Genomic DNA, 15,085 nt, shown 5'->3' on the forward strand with positions numbered 1-15,085 from the left:
CTTGGAAAGGATTTCAAAATAAATATAAAACCCTGGTTGTATCAGCAACTATAAAAAATATGCAATACCAGGGAAAGGTCTGAGCAAAGTGGGAAAAGCACAGATGTGCAAACAGAGCTGAGCAGAAATGTGTGTGTGGCTCATTCACTTGTTTGCCAAAGTGTCGTTACTGCAGTACGTTATTTACAGATAAAAAATAGCATATCCTTGCAGTCATGTGGTGTTGCTGGCTCCTGAACTTCCTGCTTATCTGACAGGTTAACCAGCAATTCTGGGCATAAATAACCTGGCTGCTCTGGTAGTCAGCTCTTGGCCCAGGGAAACTCCTTCATTCAGAGAAAGGAGCAGCCAGACGGGAAAAGCAGCTCTCCAGGTTGGTGTTTTTCTCCTTCATTTTCAGACCCAAGAATGCTCAAAGTGGGAGAGCTGGAGGTGCTGAAGTGATCAGACAGGCAGGTTGTGGTGGATAAACAAAGCCCTGCTGCCCCACTACATTTTGGGTTAATTTAATGTCACTCCACAGCTCTGACGTTTCGGTGGGTGCAGGATGAGAGCAGCACAGGGGAGGGGCTCTGTGGTGTCCTTTAGTCCTGAACTCTGCACTGTCCCCTCCTGGGTCCCACAGACACCAGAGCAGAGCAGCTGGAGGGTGCTCAGGGCTGCAGTGAGCCCCAGAAATCCTGGAAAACCACGGAATTGCACCCAAAACCTGCAGCAGCTGCTGCACAGGACTGGTGCTGGCTTTGGGATTAAAGCAGGAAATTGGGGGTTCCTCCTCTGTGGGAACCACTAAAAGGACAATTAACTGATTGCTGATGGGGGGAAATGTCATGGTGTTGGTCCTTTCTAAAAGCAAAAGAGATAATCCTAGAAATATTTGGGTTGCAGGGGACTTTGAAGTTCATCTCTGCCATGGGCAGGGGTGACACCCACTGGAGTAGTTTTTACAGGAAATGCTCTGAAGAGTGGATTAGCACTTAAATATGTTGCAATACTTTACAGCCTGGTTTAAATACTAAGAAATCTCACCTTAGACAACCCCAGAAAGGACATGCAAACACCTCTGTGAATACTGAGGAATGATGATAGGCTCTACAAAATGTACAGGTGCAGGGAAATGTACAGGGCATCATCCCTGTGCAAAGGGAAAACAATGTAGGAACAAGCAGAGCGGCAGGGGAGGAAAAGACATCATCTAAATCTAGTGTGGTCAAAAAAAAAAAAAAAATCAATGCCAGCCTTAAAACTGCACAGGAATATTGGAGGGACAATTAGCATTGGGTGTTGCAAACCTACAAGATCATGAAGCTGCACATTTTATTTTCTCTTCAAAGTGTTAGCAGGACATCAAGGTGGAATTGAAACATTTTATAAGTCTGTTGCTTGATCCCACTGTGAGTTTCCCCAATCTCCAAAAATCTAGCCATAATCAGTGCACTCTGAGCTGTGCTGTGGTTTGCAGCTCCTGTTCCTGCTGATGCCACCCTCAGGTGTCTGTGCAGGTGTGTAAGAAACACCACAAGTGGAGCACTCCCCTCTGAGCTCATCTCCGGCTCCTCCAGGGCTCAGGAGGGCTGGGTGCCAGACGGTTGAGGCTTCAGGAGTGTTTTCCTTTGTGCTGGGGTTGTGCACAAAGCTCAGACACTGAACTTTGCCACCACTTCCAGCCTGCTCCTTGCTTCTACAGGAGAAGCTCTGAGATTTCAGGGCTGGGGAAGCTCCTTGGAGCCTCCTTTCAGATAACCCCTGGTCACAGCTCACCAAGGCCCTGCTGACACTGATGCTTTAGGATTTGAGCTTTTCTATTTCCACCTATCTGTAACCCTGCAGTTCTTTGGTGTGTAACTCTGAACTCCACACCCAGTGCCAGCTGCTGCTGTCCCATTTGGGGCAGACACAACAATTCCTCTCCAGGCCTGGCAATCAAGGACACCTCACTGCCCCAGGGCCCAGAGATGGAAACAAAAGGGAGTTGGGGCAGCAAACTGGGGCTCAATGATTTCATTACCTGAAGCTGGAATTGGAAGATGAGCCCCCAGTATGTCCTGCAGAGCTTCCCCTGCACCTCCTCAGGAACCGCGGCCTTGCCTGGCACTGCTGTCAGCCCTGAGCCCTGCAGGGACAGGGGGCAGCTCGGTGACATTGTCCAGGTCATCCCTCATGCCCTAGGGTTCTGCTTTTTATATTTTTACATGTATTTGTAACCCTGTGATTCTTTAGTGTGTGACTCTAAACTCCATGTACAGTGTGAGCTGCTGCTGCCCCATTTTGGGCAGACACAACAGTTCCTCTCCAGGCCTGGCAATCAAGGACACCTCACTGCCTCAGGGCCCAGAGATGGAAACAAAAGGGAGTTGGGGCAGCAGACTGGGGCTCAATGATTTCATTACCTGAAGCTGGAATTGGAAGATGAGCCCCCAGTATGTCCTGCAGAGCTTCCCCTGCACCTCCTCAGGAACCGCGGCCTTGCCCGGCACTGCTGTCAGCCCTGAGCCCTGCAGCTACAGGGGGCAGCTCGGTGACATTGTCCAGGTCATCCCTCATGCCCCAGGGTTCTGCTTTTTATATTTTTTCATCTATTTGTAACCCTGTGATTCTTTAGTGTGTGACTCTAAACTCCATGTACAGTGTGAGCTGCTGCTGTCCCATTTGGGGCAGACACAACAATTCCTCTCCAGGCCTGGCAATCAAGGACACCTCACTGCCCCAGGGCCCAGAGATGGAAACAAAAAGCCCCAAAACTGGGGCTCAATACCTTCATTACCTGGAGCTGGAATTGGAGGATGAACCCGAAAGTGCAAATGGCCCAAAGTTATAAACCCGTGAGCCGTGGGGCAGTTTGGGTGTAGGCCCTGGGAGGCTTGGTCTGCCCTGGATGTACCTGAAGTGCCTTCAATCAATAGAACTGCTTTTTATTATCTTAATTTTGTCTGGCCTCTGTTTTTAGTTAGCCCAAATAAAAGGCATCAACACCCCAGAGCTTTTGCAGTTAAAAATTCCAATTATTAATGTAACCTCCCTGATAGCCCTGAGGAGTGGCTATTTCTTCTTCTCCATCTTCCTCAGGACACAGAAGCTGTGCTCATTTTTCCCTTTCTTCCCTTCCCTTTTGTCTCCCAGCTGACCCCAAGGGCACCTGCAGCAGCCAGAGCTGGCACAATTAATTAAGTTAATCATTACCTGAGGTGGATGCTGCAGGTAACTCAGCTGATTAACACCTGTGATCCTGCAGTGCTGCTTGGTGAAATCTTTGCATTCTTCCTGGGATTAATGCCATTTTATAGATTTGTGCTTGGTTTTTTGGATCCTGGAAAAGCCAGGCTGCTCCAGAGCTCCTCATCTTCTCAATATCTGCATAAACACTTTTCCATAAGCAGCACTCTTGTTTCACTCAGCAATAGCAGCAAATCATTGCATTTCTAAGAATTCTGAAAAATAAAGTTCCTAGGCTTTCCCAGCTGTAAAACCCTCAGAAAAGGCTTCTCTTCCCTTTTCTGCACTCGGGTTTCTCTGGCAGAAGTGTGGCTGTTACACAGCAATTTTCTTTCCATGTTTTTAAAGTGGCTGATTTTAATTTGGATGTATTTTCCCCTGCAAATCCTTTCAGTCAATATGGAATTACATAAAGCAGCTTTTTGAAGAGAAATTGTATCTGGAGAAGTTTCCACTCTGTGTGTGTGTGTATTTTACACAAACTATTTATTTTTTATGTCTTGGTGGCACTATCATTTTCGATGACCTGTGCTCTACCAGACTGACCTCAAAGACATAAAATGAAAAAAAAAATGATGTAATAGTTTTGATCCTTCCACATCAAGAGTGCTGCTTTCAAATAAGGACAGGGTGGAAAAAGTTTGCTTGGATGATGGCAAGAAAGTAATTTTGTTTTCTTATCCCCAAAAAACGGAAAATAGGTTGGAGTGACTTAGAAATATATTTCCTTCATATAAGTGTAAAATGCATGCAGTGTATTTTACAGGTTCTTCCCGTTAAGAAAGGGAAGAAATTGTAAAATTTATAATAAAAAGAGATTTGTGTAGGTTTATCTGGAAAGGGCAGTAAAGTTTCCAATCATGAGTGACTGTCAAATGCTCTTCCATAAAGGATCATCAATCTTGAATAGAAGGTGAATTCTTTGCATGTGCAACACAAAACCTGAAATAAAATACAATTATTGGCTTCAGCTCTCCATTATTCTCAAAAGGCTAAAAGTACTGTGTAAGCTGGGAAAGCTCCAAGAGACATTTTTAGAAAAATGAGGTAGTTTAGGTGTCCTCCACCAGGGAGGATTATTTATAATGGAAATGAAAATATTCCAGAGTCTCACATATCAATTTTGTTGTTCTGAGATCATGGCTGCAGTAACTGACAATGGAAATTAAATATTCAGCTTTGTTTTCTGTCAGAAAACAAAGCTGCCATGATGCTTATGAAATAGCACCTCCAAGAGAGCTTTTGGGCCAGACTGACCATTAATCAGTTTCTGTTCGGAATAATGAGCATTCATCATATTCAGGATTTTTATCTTGCTTTATGTGCCTGAGATGTTAGAGTCAGGTTTCTCTGACCCCGTGCCCATGCCAGCCTGTCACCTTCTGGGACATGGCACAGCTGAAATGGTCAAAAAGGAGCAGAACCCTGTGTAAAACTGTTTTTAGGCTTTTCAGAGCTCTTGCTGCCCTGGAGACACTCCTGTCTGCTCCTTCAGAACATTTTCCATATTTTCTGTATCATGACTGAAACAATTTATAATCGAGAGGTTGTGCAATACCACCAAACATTTATTTGAGCTTCATCTTCTTTGCCATGAACACATTAACCATTTTGGGTTGGTTTTGAAGAAAAAGCAGACACTTTTACTGAGTTGTTTAATATTTTTTTTAACATCCACACATCCAAACCTGAATCCATCAGTGTCTCTATTGGTAGACTCATAAATCTTTATCTGAATGAAAGTTCCTCCACTGTTTTTTCCAGTTGGCTCCATGTGCTGGCTTATTTCCATGCTGAACATCTGCACACATTCGTGCTATCACTACACCTTCAAGACAAAATTTACTTTGGATTTAAAGAATCTTTTTGATGCCATTCATTCATACAACATAACAGCAACATTTTCCACAGCACCAGCATAGCTCCCAATTATTTTTTAATATATATATACGAGGGAAAAATATGTTTTATCTACCTTGCAGAGCTTCAGACTGACAGGATGTTTAAAAGAAAAAATGTCTCTGCTCTGATTTATGAGAAATCACAAGTAATACAGATTCCCCCCTGGGGATATTTCTGGGGAAGTGGAACCACATGGAGATGGAGCTCCCTCCTGGTGTGCCCTGACTGTGCTGTGGGTGCTGTTACAGTTTGGGGCACAGCAGCTCAGGAGCCTGAGCTAAAGCAAGCACGAGGATTTATTGCAGAAGAGAAGTGCAGAATATTTGCTGAGTAAGCCAGGACGTCTTGCATTATGCCAGGGATTTAAAGGGACAAAAAAAAAATCCATCCCAGCAGCAAATCTTGGGGCACTCCACATTAACCTCTCTGTATGTCAAGAATTAGAACTTTCTTCTTCTCCTTTGTTTTTTCTATCTCACCAATGCATTTTAATCCATGGCAGAAAATTACCTTTTACCCTGCAGCTTTCAAATTTCCCTAATAGGCTTTGGGGATGGATTGGGTCAAAAACCTTCTAAAACCAGCACTAGAGGATCTCCCTCAGATTGCTTTTATTCTGTGGACCTTCCTGATGGCACTCAACAGATCTGTGGGACAAGATTTTGAATGAGTCCAAAGGGAGGGTGAGGATTTGCCCCTCTTTCCCCACTTTGTAGATATTCAGGAATTAAATATTCACATTTATCAGCCCATCTGAGACTCTGAACTCCACATAGCAGCAGCTGCTTGTCGATAATTTAGACAGGAGGAAATCTGAGAATGCCCAGCATATAATTACCCTCTTTGTGGAAGGACAGATTCACACCTCGGTGAAATAGATGGACAGCAGCAGCCTCTGAAGTGCTGCTGTGAATTTCAGTAGCTAAAAAATCCTGGTTGTATCCTTTGGGAGACTATTTTAGGAGAGAAAAGCATTGTGCAGCACATAATCTGCTACTGAAGTTGTGCTCTACAAGCCAGGACAGCCCTGGCTCCCACCTGGGAGCTGAATAACCTGAGTTGTGTTCCTTGTGTTCTAACAACTCCTGAGCTGCTGTATTCCCACCGAGGTGCATGAAAGAAAAGGATTCTTCCTCCTTCTTCTTTTCAAGCTGAGCTAAAAGCTTTTTTTCCTTGCAGTGCTTTGAGGGAAGGTACGAGAAGGTGGGTGTTGCATCAGCTGAGGAGGAAAGCACACGATGTGGAAAAGCTCCTCAGCACCAGGGAAAAAGTTCAAGGGTAGTTCAAGACTCCTAAAATCTTTGGGAATGTTAATTTTGAGGAGAATAAACAATTTTCTTTTTTTTACTTAGTGATGTAAATTCAACTAAATCATGTCCAAATGTGACTCTCAGTAATTTGCTCTAAATCTAAAGATTTGGGGCCCCAGTTTGGGTTTGTGTGGTGGGGCAGTCTCATCTGCCACGCCACAAACGCCTAAAACTGATTTTCTCCAATTACCTGCATTTCTGAGGGAAAGAATCAGCATCCAGCCTCGGATCTTTGCCAGGTTTGATTTTTCCTTTATCACACGGGAGGCTGGCAAGTGGTAGGTTCAAAAGCAAACCACAAGGAGGTTTTCCATGGTTCATGGCATTTGTCATATGGATCTGGCACCTGATGTTCTGGACTCCGAATGTTTACAAGGTTGGAAAAAGTGCTCAGATCAATTCAAGGGAGAAAAACCTCTGGGTGGCAATAGGAGACAAAAACATCACCTTTTACTGAGATTCAGGTTTTTGTTGGCTAGAAAGTTTCAGTTTAATTCTGTGTAATTCTGTGCTTGGCTGCTCTTCCACTTCTGCAAACTTCCCCAACATTTGGAGAGAGCCCAGAGGAGGCACCAGGATGAGCAGAGGGATGGAGCAGCTTTGATGGGGGGAAAGGCTTTAGAACTGGGGTGCTCAGTCTCTGGGGAGACTTTATGTGGGTTCTTCTAAAAGAAGCCTAAAGTAAGGGTGGAGAGGGAATTTTTGTAAGGACATGGAGAGACGAGAAAAGGGGGAATGGCTGTAAACCAAAAGAGGGGAGGTTTAGGTGGGATATTGGGAAGGAATTATTCCCTGTGAGGATGGGCAGGCCCTGGCACAGGTGCCCAGAGCAGCTGTGGCTGCCCCTGGATCCCTGAAATGTCCAAGGCCAGGCTGGACAGGGCTTGGAGCAGCAGTGGAAGGTGTCCTTGCCATGGCACTGGATGGGCTTTCAGGTCCCTTCCAACCCAAACCATCCTGTAATTTTATAATTTGTTGATTTACCTTTGTTCAGATTCAGCATGGCCATTCTTGAATATTCTTTATTTAATGAAAACTGTCATTCCTCCTCTGCAATTAACACATTTCTTCAGTCAGAATAGGAAAGTAACTCTGGGTCACTTCACTGCCTGAGGGGCTCAGTCCTGTAGGAACAAATCTGCTCAGTTTAGCTGGGGTGTACTTAGAAAATGTGAAATGGAAAACCTGAAAAGATTGGTTTTGTTTAGAAGTTTGCAAGAAAAATAAATAGGTTGGGTACAAACTATAAAAAAACCTGCCAATTTTTGGGTGAGCTGTGCAATGTTTACATCCTAAGGTTATGCTGATGGCTGATTTATTTTTAATTATTTTATTTTTATTGTTTTATTCTCATTATTTTATTACTTTTACTCTTTATTTTTATTCTTTTCCCTACCTGAATTTCCTGGCTAGCAAACCCTGACGGTGGCTTTCAAAGTGAGCCAGAATCCAGGGAAAAATACTGAGCTGTATAATCACAAGTGAAAATGAGTCTGAGGGAAGTGGTTTTCCAGGATTTCAGGGTCTTCCCAGACAAACTGCAGCCAGGAGCTGAGCACAGCTCTGTGGTGATGTGCACTGCTTAAGGGCAACAGCACAGCCTGGTGGTTTCTGGTTATTCCAATGCATCAGGATCTGCACAGGAATTTCCCTTCCCCAGCACCCAGCTCATTGCCTGCACAGAGCTGAAGCCTGCTTTCATTAATTCATTTGTAAGGTTCCATTTTACCCGAGGTTTTCAGAATAAATAGAAAACAACAGACTGCAAGGGCATATGCAAAAAAAGATGAAGTAACAGGTCCTTCTCAACATCCCTGATTCTGAAACCTCAGGGTGCTGGATATGTCTGAATTTTGCTTTCAAGATAATAACTAGAGGGATATAACTGAGGAAAAAAAAAATCTTGCAATATGTACTATGCAAATTTTGGGGAAAAAAAATAAAATAAAAGGACAAAAGGAAAGTGTGAGCAGAAAAAATTGGAAGTTTGCCCTGCTTTTTGTATTATGACAAAGCCAAGCAAGGTATATCATGCATTTACATAGACTGAATATTCAGACACCAATAATAATATTTATTCTCTTTCTTGTGTGTCTTCAGGGTAAGTGGCGTTGGTCAGAGTGTAACTTCTGAGGTGGCAGTGAAATGAAATGGGTGGCAAATTGCTCAGAGAGAATTTTCAAATAAAATTAATTACATTTTGTGTTTTGCACGGTTGTGAAGCACAGGCTGTGTGATTGCCAGTAATGTAGATGTGGGTGCTGAACAAAACATCTTTCAAACTACAAGTTCAGTTCATTTTCTGATCATGTAGGATGGGACAAAAGCCACTGTGATTAGAGAGGGGATTCCAGTCCAGTGCTGGTGCTGCTCCTGCACTGGGCAAGGCTTTTTCACAGAATAATGGAGTTATAGAAAGGTTTGGGTTTGAAGGCACCTTTAATTCATCCAGTTGCACCCCTGCCATGGGCAGGGACTCCTTCCACCACCCTGGGTTGCTCCAAACCCCATCCAGCCTGGCCTTGGACACTTCCAGAGACTGGGAGTCCCTGAGCTATGCTCAATCCCGCTTAACTTCGTACAAAGAACCTTTGATTTCACCTGTGGGGCTTTGGAGCTGGGAGCAAAGGGATTTTCAAAGCCACCTCAGGAGGATTGAAGTGCTCTGGGGCAAAAGGCTCATTGTTTTTATGCAGTGAATATTCCTATAGGATTGTCTCCACACGGGAATGCTGAGGTGTCTCATTGCTTCCTCTTTGTCCTTTAGCCCAGTCCATGGCTGAGGAATGACTCACTATCACTCTCAAGAAAGCACTGGAGTCCACTGCAGGTGTGTGTGATTCATGCATTTAAACTGACTCTAAAGCTTTCTCTTTTCTCTTACATTATTGTGACCCAATGTATATGAATCCTGCTGAAATTCACGAAAATGTTTGTTATTCTGCTTTGGTTTGTTACAGAGGAAACACATTGTTATGTAAACAGGACAAAATGCTCTGAACTGCAGTGAGAATAGTTCTGAGAAACTGTACAAAGAGCTTTGGAAAAGTGTAGGATGGGGGAAGGAAGGAAGGAAGGAAGGAAGGAAGGAAGGAAGGAAGGAAGGAAGGAAGGAAGGAAGGAAGGAAGGAAGGAAGGAAGGAAGGAAGGAAGGAAGGAAGGAAGGAAGATTGTCTTCTTTTCCTTGAGTACTGAATTAGAGGAAAAAATGATCAAAGACCAAATGCTGCTGTTCACAACCTTTCCCTGTATCCCACTGAGGCAGTTCCTGAATCCCTCTGGAGCAGCCATGGGAAGGATGTTGAGCTGTGCCTCAGCCAACCATAACCATGGACAGAAACCAAACTCCTGAGATGGAAGCTATCCCAGCTTCTCACATATCCTGCTTCTGACTGAAGAAACCAGAGTATTTTTCAGATGTCTAAAAACCCTTGGCAAGCACAGGGATGTCAGGTCTCCCTGCCTGACGTGCTTTGATCACTCTGTAATTATTACCCATCAGCTCAGACACTGATTTGTGCTTTGCTCAGGAGCAGCAGACAGTGCTGATAGCTGGCTGGAGAAGCTCAGATCAGCTGGGTTGAGCTGACATCTCCTCCTGCCATGGGTGCTGGGTGATGCCTGGGGCAGCACTGACAGGGTTAATTCTCTACTGAAGGCAAGAGAAAGCGCTCTCTGGCACAGGGAACAGAAAGGTTTCACAAAGTTATTCCACATTTTCATGTTAGCACAAAGGATTGTCAGGAATAATTTCATGTACTACCAGGGACATCTTCCTGTCATGGAATCATTAGAGTTGGAAAAAACCTTCGAGACCCTTGAGTCCAACCCTTCCTCTTGCCACATTATGTCACAGTAGAAGGTGAGCATTAATGTGGTTATAAAAAAGAAACCCAGCCCAGTTCCACAATCTGACCCCTGGGCTGACTTGGTGAAGACAAGGTCTTCACCCAAAAACATCTTTCCCAACGTGCAAGTATTTCACTGGTCCAGCACCTGGGGGGTGTAAAGATCAGAACAATGAGCTGTCCAGACCCAGGAGGTTTGAATTGCCTATAAAAGCCAGCTCAGAACAATCGAACATGCTGTTTGCTGGTGGCCAGTGGAGGTTTGTCAAGGTTTGTCCTGTCCCTGACATTCGACTGCCGTGGGAACACATGGTGACCCCAACGTGATAAAGAACAGTCCAAGAATTGTCCTGCAGGAAGAGCAGAGGGAGGCACAGGACAGTGCCTGCAGAGCCCGTCCCCCCAGCAAAAAGCTGGAAAAAAGCAGAGGTGAGTAGAGCCCGCCCTGCAGAAAAAAACTGCAAAAATTACAGCCAAAGGGCTCTGTAAAACAAAAGCTTGAAAAAAATCAGGGAGCCAACTCTCCAAAAATTACAGCCAAAGAGGTATGTGAAACCAAAAAACTGGAGAAACTGAAAATACAAGAAAAACCCCACAGAAGATATGGGAGGCTTTGTCTCTGTGCAAGACCACCCAGTTCTAAAGGAATGGAAACTTCTTGAGGAATGGGATGTAGATTATGATGGAAAAGCATAATTAGCGTTAATAACATGAGTTAAAAACCACAACCTCTGAGAAGACAGCCACACCCCTAGTGGGCATGGCCCCGCCCCATCCAACCTCTGAGAACACAGCCACGCCCCCAGTGGGCATGGCCCCACCCCATGCCAACTTCTGAGGTCACAGCCACGCCTCTAGTGGGTGTGGCTGCACCCCATGCCAACCCCTGAGCACACCGCCATGCCTCCAGCGGGCATGGCCCCGCCCCATGCCAACCTCTGAGAGCACAGCCACACCTCTAGAGGGCATGGCTCCGCCCCATGCCAACCTCAGGGGGACACAGCCACGCCTCCTAGTGGGCGTGGCCTCCCTCTCTACGCTGCCTCCATTGGCAGCTCTGGGAATTACATCCTCACGAGCTGCTGATGTCGAACCCGGAAGCAGAGCCACTCCAACGCCATGGCCCATCCTGTCACCACCACAGCCCCTCAGAGCCTTGCAACATCTCCTGACAGCAATGGTAAGCTTGCCAGAGCATGGGGAGAGCCCCTGCAGGGTGTAAAAATCATCCAGGAGTGTTATAACATAGGAATATTAGTAAAGAAGGCTGCCCAAAAAAGTGGCATTGGCCGCATAGCACAGCCGCCTCTCGGCAGCAGGAGCAGGCCACCCTCTCACCCTAAGTACGGGCAGCCAAGATGCAAACAAAAAAAATCTAACAGCTCCAGCCAAAGCAGTGCCAACAAAAGCAACCCCAAGTTCTACCCCTCAAATATCAACAAACCTCGACAGCCTCTGCTGCTTCAAATGTACAAAGGTTCTCATATTCCTCTAATACGCTAATATGTGCTAAGGGTAAAACTGTAGAAAGGGTGTCACACAAGGGTTATAAAAATACACAACTGCTTATTAAATATGCCCTAGAATTCATAGCACAATGTTTATTGTTGTTGTTTGTAAAATCAAAATTAACAAGTCTCTGATAACTGATTCTGTTACAGCTAAGAAAGTGTTATGTTTCTGTCTCAAGTACAGGCCATTGTGTATTAAAAATATCCTAGAATGTATGTTAGTAAGTTTATTCATAATCCTTCTATCATTATTTCTTGCAATGCTACTAGATCAACCTAGAAAACTCAAAGGATTTACTTGTTGTAACATTCTAGATCTGTTAAGGCATACACATATGCATTAATTTAGTAATGTCATAAGCAAATTCCAGTTGCAAAGTTTTTCAACTGAGAATTTGCCACCTGTCATAATTCTAAAAACTAAAGTCACCTATTGAAGTCAGTAACAAATTTGTAACTTCTAACAAAAGGAATAAAAGCATGTTACTTGCACTGTTACCGTAATAACTGAAAAATTAAAATGCCTATATTTCTTTAATTATTCATAAGTTGTTCATGTTAAATTTTTTTGTTCCCAAGTGCCACACCCACATAGTTTTTGAACATTTTCAGGGATGGTTCCATTGCCTTTCACCCTTTCAGTGAGGAAATCTTCCCTGTTATCCAGTCAAACCTGCCCTGGCCCATTGGAGGCCATTCCCTCTGGTCCTGTCATTCTCACCTGAAAGACAAGACCCACCTGACTGTGACCCCCTTTCAGGTACTTGTAGAGAGCAAAATGTTGAAAAATTCATGTCAAACACACCCTCAGAAAACAACCCCAGTTTTCCTGCTGGGATAAAGGAAAATTCTCCTTTTCCCATGCTGAATTGAGGGATAACAGAGAGGGTCTGCACTGTGTTTGGCCCCAAAGTGAAAGCTGCTTTCAGTACACACAGATGGTGAATCATCCTTTACCCAGAGGAGTACAAATTCTGTCCTACAAATTCACTGTGTTCCCATATTTGTCCACCAAATTGTGTTCTCACTGCTGTAAATTTTGTATTAAATTATTTAGGTCAGCTTAAATTTGGAAAGCAACAAAACGAGCACCATTTTTTTGCCTCATTTACATGTCTGTGGTTGCTGTAACACAGTTTGCTTCCTAAATTAAAGTGATGCAAGCAGTCTGCCAAGGAAATGAACGGCAATATTTTTTGGTTATATTTTTGAAAAGCTGGTTGTAACTCTCAGTCATTAGCCCAAAAATAGGTGGACACGTGGAGTATAAAAATTTAGATTTCTTCCAGCATGCACTGGATCTGTGGATGTTTTGGTTTGAAGTTTCATAATTTTCCTGTGAATGAAGAGCATTTTGAGTCTTTGCTTAATAGTTTAAGCATATCAATGTCAGTGATCCTGTGATTAAGGCCTGCCTAATGGCAGGTATTGTCAGGATCCAGGGGATCACATTAAAAGCCATTAATAGCTGCATGCTGTGCTCTGACGTGATGCAGTCCAGCAGCTGCCCCGTGGAGAAACACTCTAGGCATCGTGTCAAAGGGACACAATGCTAATAACTGGGTTAGGATGGGTTTATTTCATCCTGATGGTGCCAGAGCCCTTCCTGTGCCTTTGGGCAGGCTCCTCCTCAAGGCCTGCCCTCATCCCACCTCTTGTTTTCACTGCTGCTGAGATTCCATTCCAGCTCCTGCCAAAAGCTCCAGACCCCATTTCTGGCTGGCTCTGTCCCAGGCAAACACCTCTCAGTTCCTCAGGGCTTCCCATAAACATTTCCACACAACTCTGTCAGCTCCTGCTGCCTGACATTCCTCTGGGGATGCCCTATGTGGGCTGACAAAAGTTGTTTTGTGGGTTTCCCTGGGTGGGTTCCACCTTTCTCCTCCCACCAGATGCCAATTTTCATAAATGGGAAGGATTTATCCACTGAGACTGCTCATATTTGATTGTTCTTGCATGAATCCTGCCATGGAGTGACCCAGCACAGCTTTCCAAGAAAGTTCTGGTGGTGTTAGCACCGCAGGCCTTCTGCTTTATTTTATTTATTTATATATTTTTTTTAAATTTGTATTTTTTTCTTCCACTCTGGAGAAGTTCTGTGCTGATCCCAAAGTCTGAATCCCCATTTCTCGTGCACCAGATGCTCAGCACAAAGTAAATTCCCCCTGCCCAGGCACCCATCATGGTAACACCTGTCTCAGCATTAGCTGGAAATCGTCTGCATGGTGACACTCTGGGGTCACCCAAACCCAGAGGGACAATGATTTGGGAAGCACAGAAATAGCTGCATCCATTCACTTGCATTCCCTTTGGTCAGACATCTTGTTTCCTGTCTGTTCTGGTTTAATTACCCCAGCAACATTTGATAAATTTTACTCCTTGCCCATCTTCTCTGGAATAGCTTCCAGGTTTCTCTGTAAAACACCCAGATTCAGGCTCTTTCCTATCTCATGCACCAACACCTAATTTTCACACAGATTTTTATTGATTGCTTTTCTTGGTGTTATTTGATTTTGCTGTTTTATGGCTGCTGTTAGCATTTACTAGAGGAATTAGTTTACACTCTGCGTGGAAGGACATCACTGAAGATATTCTGGCAACATGAATTGTGACTAAAATTTGGGGAGAGGAGTGTGGAATAAAAGGAGGAGGAGAGGAAAGGCAGCAAAGGAGGGTGAGCAAATTGCTTTTCCCTTTGCAATGGTTAAATCCTAACCAGTGGTAAATGGCCTTTAGTGGGGAGGGCAGCTCATTAGTGATACAGGTACAAATGGGCTCAATCAGAGAAACAACCCCACAGGCACTTCCAATTCTTTGTGTGACATTCAAACCCTCCAATGTTTTCAGCAGCTGATGATGGGATTTGCCCTTTTTTTTTTCTTTTGTGTGAACACAAAAATTAAAATCACTTGAATGCTTTCACTGAGCGAGTCCTCACCATGGTGCTTTATTCCTCCAGGGGCTCTGGGAAATAGACTGAGAGTCTTTGTCAGCCTGAATGATGCTGTGGTTCTGTTTTCTGGAAGCTGAGGGAAGGCAGTCCATGTGAAACTCAGCAGCACCCACCCTCCCACCTGTGGGCTTTCTCCAGTGTGAGGGAGTTTTAGTTTTGGCAAAAATGAAGGCACAGGGGTTTGTGCCATGAGGTTCCATCCCTGCTTTCCAAATCCATTTCCAGACAGAACCCTCACTGCAATCCTCATTGGGGTTGATTATTGGTGGCTCCAACAAGGAGCACTGGCAGTTCCTGAGCAGGCTGATCCCAAGTGGTTTTCCTTCCCCAGGGGGTGGCTGCCAGCTA

The 15,085-nt window shown here is 44.5% G+C and overlaps 1 protein-coding gene across 3 annotated transcripts in view; it reads left to right on the forward strand.

Annotated features, from left to right (window-relative positions):
* Positions 1 to 226: 226 nt before the first annotated feature.
* Positions 227 to 15,085, forward strand: part of BCHE (butyrylcholinesterase) — a 50,735-nt gene continuing 35,876 nt past the window's right edge. For 2 of the 3 annotated variants that reach the window (XM_074547496.1, XM_074547495.1), the window contains exons 1-2: positions 227 to 373; positions 9,193 to 9,255. The gene's annotated coding sequence lies outside the window, so the exon portion shown is untranslated. The remainder of the gene's footprint in view (positions 374 to 9,192; positions 9,256 to 15,085) is intronic. The other variant, XM_074547497.1, reaches the window with a different exon arrangement.

The sequence above is a fragment of the Zonotrichia albicollis genome, chromosome 9 (assembly GCF_047830755.1).
Source record: "Zonotrichia albicollis isolate bZonAlb1 chromosome 9, bZonAlb1.hap1, whole genome shotgun sequence".
In the NCBI taxonomy this organism is placed as follows: Eukaryota; Metazoa; Chordata; class Aves; order Passeriformes; family Passerellidae; genus Zonotrichia; species Zonotrichia albicollis.